Source organism: Coregonus clupeaformis, chromosome 24, assembly GCF_020615455.1.
Source record: "Coregonus clupeaformis isolate EN_2021a chromosome 24, ASM2061545v1, whole genome shotgun sequence".
Lineage (NCBI taxonomy): Eukaryota > Metazoa > Chordata > Actinopteri > Salmoniformes > Salmonidae > Coregonus > Coregonus clupeaformis.
Genome location: NC_059215.1, coordinates 13,030,007 through 13,042,249, shown reverse-complemented (window position 1 = coordinate 13,042,249; position 12,243 = coordinate 13,030,007). Strand labels below are relative to the sequence as shown.

The 12,243-nt window shown below is 45.2% G+C and overlaps 1 protein-coding gene across 1 annotated transcript in view; it reads left to right on the top strand.

Annotated features, from left to right (window-relative positions):
- The window catches only part of LOC123481791 (complement decay-accelerating factor-like), a gene marked incomplete at its 5' end in the record, with an annotated part of 28,242 nt that overhangs the window by 12,910 nt on the left and 3,089 nt on the right, over positions 1-12,243 (top strand). The window lies entirely within an intron of this gene.

The window sequence follows — 12,243 nt, the reverse complement described above, 5'->3', positions numbered from 1 at the left end:
CTACACCAGGTTCCACTCCTATCACTCCTAAAAACAAGAAGAAGAGGCTCAAGTGGGCACGTGATCACGAACACTGGACAATTGAGGAGTGGAGAAACATTGCCTGGAACATGACGAGTTCAGTTCACTTGAGTGGCCTGAGCATTCCCCAGACCTCAACCCAATAGAGCATCCTTGGGATGAAATGGAACGGGCTGTTCGCAGCATGAATGTACCGCCGTCCAATCTGCAGCAACTGCGAGATGCCATCGCGTCATCATGGAACAACATCCCTGTGAAACGTTTCTTACACCTTTTAGAATGCCCTGAAGAATTCAGGCCGTTCTGGAGGCAACGGGGGGTCTGACCTGGTACTCGATGGGAGTACCTAATAAACTGATCTTTCCATGACATAGACTGACCAGGTAAATCCAGGTGAAAGCTATGATCCCTTATTGATGTCACCTGTTAAATCCACTTCAATCAGTGTAGATGAAGGGGAGGAGACCGGTTAAATACGTTTTTTAGGCCTTGAGACATAGATTGTGTATGTGTGCCATTCAGATGGTGAATGGGCAAGACAAAATATTTAAGTGCCTTTGAATGGGGTGTGGTAGTAGGTGCCAGGCACCCCGGTTTGAGTGTGTCAAGAACTGTAACGCTACTGCGTTTTCACACTCAACAGTTACCCGTGTGTATCAAGAATGGTCCACCAGCCAAAAGACAACCAGCCAACTTGACACAACTGTGGGAAGCATTGGAGTTAACATGGACCAGCATCCCTGTGGAACGCTTTCGACACCTTGTAGAATCTATGCTGAGGGCAAAAGGGGGTGCAACTCAATGTTTTGTACACTCGGTGTACTGTACATAGCCTAGCAATGGCTTTGCTTCTGACCCCTCATGTTCTTCTCCATAGCATTACCTAACCTACAGGAAATCAGAGAGTGCCTGTTGTACAGCTGAATGACCTGAATTCACATGCTTTAGTGTTGATAGAGAAAATATATTATGCTAACACTTTGGCACCTAACACCTTAACTCATTGTATTAGCCTAACCTTTGATCCTTTGTGGTAATACAATAACCCAGTGGTGTCTGTCTGAGGCTTTGGAAGGACCTCAACACCAAGTTACATGTCATAGTCTGTGGCTGAGGTGCAGAATCATCATTGGTTCTGTGAAGTATACTCAGCCTAATATTCTCACTACATTCCCCTAGTAAGTTGTGTCCAAAGTGATATGCTTGTCTACACTTTCATTGACACTTGAATTATACATTCAAATTTAATCTGATTGGCATCCAGTGGTAGTTTATGGTGGCTTTTCTCCATCAGACTCTCCTTCACCTGAAACAAAGGATAGATTGTGATCTGAATGTGTAACAATGTACCTGTCAAGTAGTCATGGAGAAAAACATAACCCATATCAAATGCATGAAGTTATCATCACTGTCCTCATAAACGGCTGAACCCTATCTTGAGCTATGCGAGCACATAGCCTACCTCTAACATGGAAATAAAATACTGGATGTGTTGAAATGTAACACTAGTTTGTTCACTTGCATGCCATGCCACTAACACCACCTCATTCTTTCACCACAGTATTTTATTTGTTTTATCCAACATCTGTATGCTGTATTAGTCATTGTTAAATCTGTGTGTTAACTCTATCACTTCTTTAAGTAACAGATCGTGTACCTGACCCCACTCAAACAACCCCAGACCCCAACAGTAAGCTATCACCCAGTTGCTATCCATCTTTTTATGTTGTAGCTGTATGATGTTCTCTTTGATGGTTCATTACCTATTTAGGTGATGATTCAGCTTCACTGCAAATTCATGTCTCCTTCCTTCTGTGTTTGTTTATTTACAGACAACGCTGGGAAAATAGCAGGCGGTGTTGTAGGTGTACTTGGTAAGTTGCAGAAGATGTTGTTTTTTAATGACGAGCTATGTGGATAACAACAATATCAATCAAGGAAGAGACTATAGGCTATTGCAGTCCAACATCAGTGATGTAACATTAGCATCATGCTAATAAGTGGGAATATAGTCAAATTCACAGAACTATTCTTCTGAAGAACAGATTCATTGGATTGGCAACATTTTGTTTTCAAATCTAGTTAGGATCATTCCAATCATTCCAACAATTGTTTACTTGTTGCTGTACTATTAATTCATTTTCTAACATACTCACCAATGTATAGGCTTGTTATTTTGTTTCTAGTGCAGAACTGACATGAGGTTATTTGTAATAAGTTCCTATTGTTACTAGCATACAGACCTATAACAACACCACTTTATATTGTCATTCCATTATACTTTTTTTAATGTTATTCACAATCAGGAAATGGAACAGGAATGTTTGGGTTTTAAAAGGTGCAATGCAGCTGTTTGATTTTTTTTTATATATCTCAATATCAAATCATTTCTATGTAACAATTAAGTACCTTATTGTGATTGTTTTCAATTAAAATGGTCAAAAAGTAACAAAAATAGCTTCCTAGCAAAGGGCAATTTCTCAAACAAGAATTTAGCTAGGACTGCGGGCCGCCAAATCGTTTTTTGTATCGCCTAAGTCCTAACAGTGGCAATTTTAGGGATGGAGAAACGCTTTTCAATGGACCTATATATATATTTTAAATAATATAATCTTTGAGAACTAATAATCATCAACATAAAAGCTAGACAGTCAGGGAGAATTAAAAATTCCCAAAACAATGAATTTATCAATATTGATTTTGTAATTGTGTAGCTTTTAAATTAGCTATAAAGCTGCAGTAGTTTCACTTGGCTGCATGGCAAAATGTGTAGATTTGCAGGAAATGAGCTTTAAAACTGCTAAAATATCTCTACACCGTAAAATAGGGACCTCTAAAATATTGCCATGCTGACCACCTAAACCCCTTTTTGATCCAGAATAGGGAAAACCTAGTCAGTTGCACAACTGAATGCATTCAACCGATATGTGTCTTCCTCATTTAACAACAGTTGTTGTTGGAGGTTAACTGCCTTGCTCAAGGGCAGAACGGCATATTACCAGCGACCTTTCGGTTACTGGCCCAACACTCTTAACCGCTAGGCTACCTTCCGGGGTAGTCGCTCACGTGGTGGGCATTGGTCAAAGCTGCCGGTTTTGTGAGGGGCTGATGGCCAGACTTTTGGGAACAGCTCTAGAGGTGGCTACTCAGGAAATGTGGCCACTAAACTCAGAAGACAGAGTTTATGAGCGTACAACATTTTGATTTAATTTGAGATAATAAGAAAAGATGGATGATTGAGAATTAATTAGCAGTGAAATGCAAAATGTTTATTTTGAAGGGTGAGCATGATGACCTCTTGAACATTGAACTGAAACATAATGATCTCCAACTTGGCTTCAAGCTGACATGTTGTGGCAGCTATTCAGTCATGATATGTGTCAAAGTCCAACAGATTTATCCAGTTTGTGTTCCACAGGTCCACGTTGGTTTTGTCTCCTTTTTTTAGCTGGGCAGATGGTTATTATCAGTATATAAAGAAATGTATTTTTGGGAGATGTCTAACTTTGTATTTTTGGGGTGTTTTTCTTTTTCAGTGCCAAGTCTTCTACTTTACCTCAGTCTCCTCCTGCTTCATTGAGAAGGAAGGAGTCACAGTAAACTGGCTGTTGTGATGTCCCCCGACTCTACCACTCTCCCGTTTATGAACGCAGCAGCCCCTCCCAAACACCTGGAATGGTTTGTATGCTTTAAAAGGAATCTCTATTACATGATGATTAGAAACCTCCCGATGAAGAATGTATTGGTTCACTCCCATTTGGAAGCTTGTGCTCAAGGAGTGGCCTAACTTAATAACTCTTTTTGTTTCCAGTGTACTTCACAAATCACTCTGTCTGATCCTGATTTATCTCATTGCCAACATTCTGATGTTAAAATTCCTTCATATGTATGGCAGTTGCTCTTCAGGGCGACCATGCATCATAAAGCCAGTTTTACCCCCTCTGAAATGAAGATATTTAAGGAAATCTTATCCTTTGCGATATATATATTTTTTTAAACTCGCAAAAAATAATGCAGTTTGATATGTCATACCACCAAAGGTCAACAATGGTTTCATAGACCAGGTTGCAGATGTGTTGAACGTAACCTCGAGTTCATTAACAAAATCTGGTTCAAAGAGAATCAATGGGCTTTCACTAAGTTTAGCTCTAGTCATTGGCCTTGGACAAGTCTTAATTGTGTAAATATCAGGTAAATCTAAAAAGGTTGGTTTTATAAGGAGACCATGGAATTGATGCAGTATACTTATTTTGTAAAGTGTGCTAGTTCTTTGAGGGATCAAGGACTCTGGCTCATGATCCAGCTTCTGAATATTTATTTGCACTTATAGCCTATTTGTATTGTCTTGCAGTTCTACTGTAGATAAGCCAATGAAAGATTTATTTGAAAAAATACATTTTGTTTTAATGATAACGTTGAAAGAGTATCTTCCAACAGGACCACTGGGTCGTGGTGTTCTATAGGCAGGACACCTGCAGCTCTCAGTAATATCAGGCTCAGCATAGTGTGTTTTGAATGTTCAAAGTGCTCTGAATTCTTCACTATGCCTTAGCAATGGAAAATACCAAACATTCTGCAGTTGTATCCTTTATTTATTTTCTACCCTTTATTCATTACCTGTTCAATTATCAGTGTTGGAACCACTTTAAACAAGTATTGTCACGATCGTCTGAAGGAGCGGACCAATACGCAGCGCGTGGAGTGAACATGATGACTTTATTTAATTAAAGCAACCACGAAAAAACAACAAATGACGATACGTGAAGTCCTCTGTGACACCGACAGAACATACAACACTGGAACAATAACCCACAAAACAAAGGAGAAAACACACAGAATATATATGGCTCCCAATCAGAGATAACGAGCCGACAGCTGACACTCGTTACCTCCGATTGGGAGTCATAGACCAATCACCACTAGACACAAACAAAATGAAACTCACCCATCCCCAACACCACCAAATGAAATACACCCAAACCAATGACAATGAACAACCCTGGCTCAAATATCAAAGTCCATGGAGCCAGAGTGTCACAGTACCCCCTAAAGGTGCGAACTCCGGGCGCACCAATATCAGGACTAGGGGAGGGTCTGGGTGGGCGTCTGTCCACGGTGGCGGCTCTGGCCCCGGTCGTGATCCCCACCCCACCACAGTCACAACCTGCTTCGGTAGCCTCCTCCCAATGACCACCCTCCAACTAACCCCACCTGGACTAAGGGGCAACACCGGACTAAGGGGCAGCATCGGCCTAAGGGGCAGCACCGGGATAAGGGACAGCACCGGGATAAGGGGCAGCACCGGGATAAGGGGCAGCACCGGGACAAGGGGCAGCACCGGGCTAAGGGGCAGCACCGGACTAAGGGGCAGCACCGGACTACGGGGCAGTACCGGACTAAGGGGCAGTACCGGACTAAGGGGCAGTACCAGGCTAAGGGACAGCACCAGGATAAGGGACAGCAACAGGATAAGGAGCAACACCGAGCTAAGGGGCAGCACCTGACTAAATGGCGGATCCTGGCTGGCTGGCTCTGGCGGATCCTGGCTGGCTGGCGGATCCTGGCTGGACGGCTCTGACGGATCCCGGTTGGACGGCTCTGGCGGATCCCGGCTGGACGGCTCTGGCGGATCCTGGCTGGACGGCTCTGGCGGATCCTGGCTGGACGGCTCATGGCTGGCTGACGGAACTGGCTGCTCATGGCTGGCTAACGGATCTGGCTGCTCATGGCTGGCTAACGGATCTGGCTGCTCATGGCTGGCTGACGGATCTGGCTGCTCATGGCTGGCTGACGGATCTGGCTGCTCATGGCCGACTGACGGATCTGGCTGCTCATGGCCGACTGACGGATCTGGCTGATCCTGTCTGGCGGAAGGCTCTGGCTGATCCTGTCTGGCAGAAGGCTCTGGCTGATCCTGTCTGGCAGAAGGCTCTGGCTGATCCTGTCTGGCAGAAGGCTCTGGCTGATCCTGTCTGGCGGAAGGCTCTGGCTGATCCTGTCTGGCGGAAGGCTCTAGCGGCTCCGGTCTGGCGGACGGCTCTGATGGCTCATGGCAGACGGGCGGCTTTGCAGGCTTTGGGCAGACGGGCAGTTCAGGCCCCGTTGGGCAGACGGCAGACTCTGGCCGTCTGAGGCGCATCGTGAGGCCTGGTGCGTGGTGCCGGAACAGGAGGTACCGGGCTGAGGACACGCATCTCAGGGCTAGTGCGGGGAGAAGCAACAGGGCATGCTGGACCCTGGGGGACGCACCGTAGGCCTGATGCGTGGTGCCGGAACTGGAGGTACCGGGCTGAGGACACGCATCTCAGGGCTAGTGCGGGAAGCAGCAACAGGGCATGCTTGGCCCTGGGGACGCACCGTAGGCCTGATGCGTGGTGCCGGAACTGGAGGTACCGGGCTGAGGACACGCATCTCAGGGCTAGTGCGGGAGTCGGAACAGGGCATGCTGGACCCTGGGGACTCCCATAACGCCTAGTGCGGGGAGCCGGAACAGGGCATGCTGGACCCTGGGGACTCACCTCACGCCTAGTGCGGAGAGCAGGAACAGGCCGGGCGGGGCTGGCGACGCGCACTGTATCCCTGGTGCGAGTGGCCGGAACAGGCCGGGCCGGGCTGTGGGCGCACCGTATCCCTGGTGCGTGGAGTAGGAACAGGCCGGGCTGGGCTGGCGAGCGCACCGTATCCCTGGTGCGTGGAGTAGGAACAGGCCGGGCTGGGCTGGCGAAAGCGCACCGTATCCCTGGTGCGTGGAGTAGGAACAGGCCGGGCTGAGCTGGCGACGCGCACCGCATACTTGGTGCGTATGGCAGGAACAGGCCGAACCGGGCTGGCGACGCGCACCTTACACTTAGTGCGAGGGACCGGAACAGGCCGTACCGTGCACGGGGAACACACACTACTGGCTGCACCTCGGGACTAGGAACGGGCCGGACCGAACTGGTTACACACCCCAGTACCTCACGCCGTGCCTCAACACCTTCCTTCCCTGCTTTACCCAGTAGCCCCCCTTGACCTGGTAGCCCACTGAATCCGTCCCTTCTCTGCCTCCGTCAGCCCCCTTAACCTGGCAGCCCTCTGACTCTGCCTTGTGGCAGCCTCCTGCTGCTCCGTCGCCCAAGCCATGTGCCCCCCAAAAAATTTCTTGGGGTTGCCTCTCGTCCTTCCGACGTTGGCTCTGCCGACGCCGTTGCTCCTCTCTCCGTCGCCTCTCCTCTGTTTCACTCCATGGACGGCGATCCATGCCGTCCAGGATTTCTTCCCACGTCCAGGACCCTTTACCGTCCAACAGTTCCTCCCATGTCCAGACCCTTTGCTCCTGGACGCGCTGCTTGGTCCTTTTTTGGTGGGTTATTCTGTCACGATCGTCTGAAGGAGCGGACCAATACGCAGCGCGTGGAGTGAACATGATGACTTTATTTAATTAAAGCAACCACGAAAAAACAACAAATGACGATACGTGAAGTCCTCTGTGACACCGACAGAACATACAACACTGGAACAATAACCCACAAAACAAAGGAGAAAACACACAGAATATATATGGCTCCCAATCAGAGATAACGAGCCGACAGCTGACACTCGTTACCTCCGATTGGGAGTCATAGACCAATCACCACTAGACACAAACAAAATGAAACTCACCCATCCCCAACACCACCAAATGAAATACACCCAAACCAATGACAATGAACAACCCTGGCTCAAATATCAAAGTCCATGGAGCCAGAGTGTCACAAGTATGTTGAGGTCTGCCATGGATTACTATTGATACCATAGACTTAAAGACTCAAAACATTTACATTTGTCATTTAGCAGACGTTCTTATCCAGAGCGACATAGCGCTCTATTCAATCCGTGGCGCTGAAGATCTGCTTTATAGTGCAATTGACAATTGCGGAGACTGCATTCACGGTAAACGCTGCATATGTCAGCTCAATCGGAAATTACCTTTACATTTTAACACAGATCTTCCACGATACGGATTTAATCCAATCCTTACAGTTAGCTAGGTGGGACAACCACTTATCTCAGTCATAAGGGCCAAGAGATCAGAGGTGGCATAGCCTGAAGGTAGTAGGGAGGGGTAGTTCCCCTTGCTGCTCCATAGGCAAGCACCATGGTCTTGTAGTGGATGCGAGCTTTGACTGGAAGGCAGTGAGGAGTGACGAAGGAGCATGGTGACATGGGAGACCTTTGGAAGGTTGAACACCAGGCAGGCTCCATTTTGAAGTTGTCAACATCTTTGTTTCTGTCCCATTATGGCGTCTGTGAGAGCACGGGCAGCGCCACTGAGACCATCTCCATTTTGAAGTAGTCAATTTATTTTGGCAAACAAACTTAAAGGGTGCGTACTACCACCTGGATTGTGCTGTTTGAACAAGTATAAAGCCAAGGTTGGCGATTTACTGCCACCTGCAGTTATGGAACGTTTGCACACAAGTATAATTCATTGGCTGATCCATAGAGAATGATAGAGGCCTCTAGTGGCCAAAAGGCAGTTTTAGTATGGGCAGCGCCATTGAGGGCTTCCACCATTTTTATGTAATCAACTGGGTGGTACTTCCAACTTTATTGGCTGTTCCATCCTGGTGATCCTGTTGTAGTCATGTCCAACCGGGTCATCAGGTGGGATCCTCTATTCATGAAGAAAATTGACTACTTCAAAATGGAGATTGCCTCAATGGCGCTTCCCATGCGCTCACAGACACCATGATGGGAACTATATAGGGATGCTTTCTCTGTCATTCTCTATGGGCTGATCCCTCCTGGTGACCTGGATGGAATTATGTAATTCTTCGTTAACCCATAGGAAGTCCTTCCCAGTTGACTAGTTCAAAATGGTGAAAGTCCTCAATAACGCTGCCCATGCAGAGTAAGGCTGGAATTCATTCCGATCGCCCCTTTTCGGCTATGCACCATAACTGCAAAACCGCAGCTATGCAATGTAACCGCAGTCGCAGACATCCCATTCAAAGTAAACGCTGCAGATGTCCACTCAATCGGAATTTACCTTTAAAGGGATAATCCACTTCAGAAATTAAACTCCTGTCAATGTGGTGATAGGCTATGTTATGAGAGGGTAAAATAACTATTTTCATCGTGATTTAAACCAATCAAAACTTGTGTACTATCCAGTAACGATGGGTCATTCGTGAACGAACGGCTCTTTTTGAACTGATCTTTTTGGTGAAAGTCAGGAACCGAATCACATCAGTGAACGACCCATTCTTTTAGCTCCCTGATTTGTATACTGCTACTACTGCTGTTTGAGCTCAAAACAAAGAAGGTGAATCCTCACTGCAGAAACAATAAATAGTGGGGGGAGCGCCTCAATCTGGTCCACGCTGATTTTCGTACAATTTGGCCTGGTAGAAATGTATTTGAACACGCATTTCACGATCTGACATTGGAGATTTGAATTTTTTCATGGTTCTAGTTAAATTCGGAAGCATTTTGAACAAATAGTTGTTTGGGAGCCAAATGAGCCGGCTCTTTTATGTGAACGGAGCCAAATGACCCAGCTCACAGAAAGGATTGACAGCACAAGATAAACTATTTAGTTATAGAAACGTGATACCATAAATGCAAGCTGTAAAATGACTCCCAAATTAGAATGCAGCAACCGTAACGAAGCTAGATTGCTAGTTAGCTAGTTACAGCAAGTAGATCTGTTTCTAGTTAGCAGGAGCAGATATTTTTAGTCACTAGCTAGCATGTCATTCTGGGACAAGAAGCGTTTTAGCTATCAGTTTATTCCAATAAATAATGTAAGACTACAAAAATCTACAGGACAAGTAGTGTAAAGCTAATACAGTCATCAAGACAGGACCCACTAATTTCTTTCATACTGAAAAATAAGAAATGCCACATTATACCTGTCAACAGTTGACAGAGATGATTGCAGAGCACCCTGCCTCACACTGTCAGGACGTTCATTTTCTAGCTCACAAACTACATTCCTTTGCTGTGATGATTAATTATTTCACTTTTGTCTCAGATGATCTTTTCAGCTCTCCTGTGTCCTGCTCCCAGAGATCAACCAAGTGCTATTCACCAAGCATGAGCTGATTCACTCACTTGTGAGGAGACCCATCCTACTGCAGCTTGAACTAGCCCTGCCGTCACTATTTAGACATTGGGACCACATACGCATTTGCCTGTGGATTTTGTCTTACACAGTCTAGTGCATTTTAGAGTTGAAGAAGACCCACTACTGATACACGTGGTTGTTTGAGCATTTTTATTCATTATTGTCTATCACACCAAAAGGCTCCTTAACAGCTTCTACCTCCAAGCCATAAGACTGCTGAATAGTTAATCAAATGGCTACCCGGACTATGTGCATTGACCCCCTTATTTTATTATTATTTATAGACATTGAGACCACAAACTACAGATACACTAACTACAGACACACGTGCATCTCGAAGACTAAATTCAATGTAGATTTAGTTTAACAGGTGACAAACAGATTACTTTACAACTGTAACATGCAGTGGGGATAATTATATTGTCCTGTTAGGAGCACAGGCTCTTGCCTCTTGACCACACAAGCTTTATACCTCACAAGCATTCTGCTAAGGCACTTGTCTCTCTCTACATCGGTCAGCTACATTGGTGACCAGGGTGGGTGGGATCCTTTCGATACACCTATGGGGCCTGGGCACACAAATGCTCCTAGAAAGAAGGGGGAAAACTCAATATTAGGAAGGTGTTTTGATTGGTAGGTTACACTATATTTAGATACTTCAAATACTGTCTGAGACACCTTTGCTATTTGTCTCCTTACTCAATAAATGATGAAACATTTTGTGATGGTGTTCTTTGTTCGAATGTACATGCATGAAATGTACATTATGGAAAATAGTTAGTAGAATAATGAATGGATTGGCAAGATTTTGGCACCATCAACTTTTAGAAGGTTAGTAGGAATGTTAATCATTTAAACCACCTAAATATACTCACAGTCACTGAACATTTAGTATTTGAAACTCAAACATTCATTTCCCAACTGCTTTTTCTAGAATCCTACATGCTCGTTATCATTCTCGATACCAATGCATCCAACATTATGCATGCCCACCAAACTGGTTATCTTATTGCAGAGCACATTATACAACTGTTTTTAGAGAAGATTGTATTGCAAGGTATGCCAGATGTGTAGGCTATAACATATGTATTGGCTAATATGCATATGCAGTTGTCATTTGTAAACCTCCATTCTAGCGTACATGACAAAAACACATCTTTCTATCTACATTACATGCTTTTATTTGGGTTTCTATGCAAATTATATGATTGTATTTCTTTAAGGCTGCAGCTAGTTGCTTGATATGAGACAATCATGACAAAACATGATTCAAAATTCAATTCACTGACAGAGAGATAGCTAATGAAACACTAGATTCCTGTGCAGGCACATTGATGTTTACAGTATTAGCTGGCTAGGCTAGACAATGACATTGGCTAAGTTTCAATTAATTGGCTAAATGGTCAATGGAGTTACCGCTTCATACGATCAAGACCATTCATATTGCATTCTGCATATTTCAAGTGTACTCGAAAACAGATATTTATCTTATTTCAGTCTTTGGGAGCTAACATTGGATCCTCTTAACACACACTGACAGCAGATCAGAGGCTTTGTTTATATCGTAGATAGAAGCAGGCCATTGTCTGCCTTCATCACGAGGGGTATGTACGGGAGTTCTGATTGGTTCTAAGTTTAGCAGTTTGTAAATTTGACAGAGCAGACAGTGTTGAAATATAATTTTCCTTTATGGTAGAGTGGCCAGACGGAAGCCACTCCTCAGGAAAAGGCACATGACAGCCCGCTTGTAGTTTGCCAAAAGGCACCTAAAAGACTCTCAGACCATGAGAAACAAGATTCTCTGGTCTGATGAAACCAAGATTGAACTCTTTGGCCTTAATGCCAAGCATCACGTCTGGAGGAAACCTGGCACCATCCCTACAGTGAAGCATGGTGGTGGCAGCATCATGCTGTGGGGATGTTTTTCAGTGGCAGGGACTGGGAGACTAGTCAGGATCGAGGGAAAGATGAACAGAGCAAAGTACAGAGAGATGCTTGATGAAAACCTGCTCCAGAGTGCGAAGAACCTCAGACTGGGCCGAAGGTTCACCTTCCAACAGGACAACGACCCTAAGCACACAAGACAACACAGGAGTGGCTTCGGGACAAGTCTGAATGTCCTTGAGTGGCCC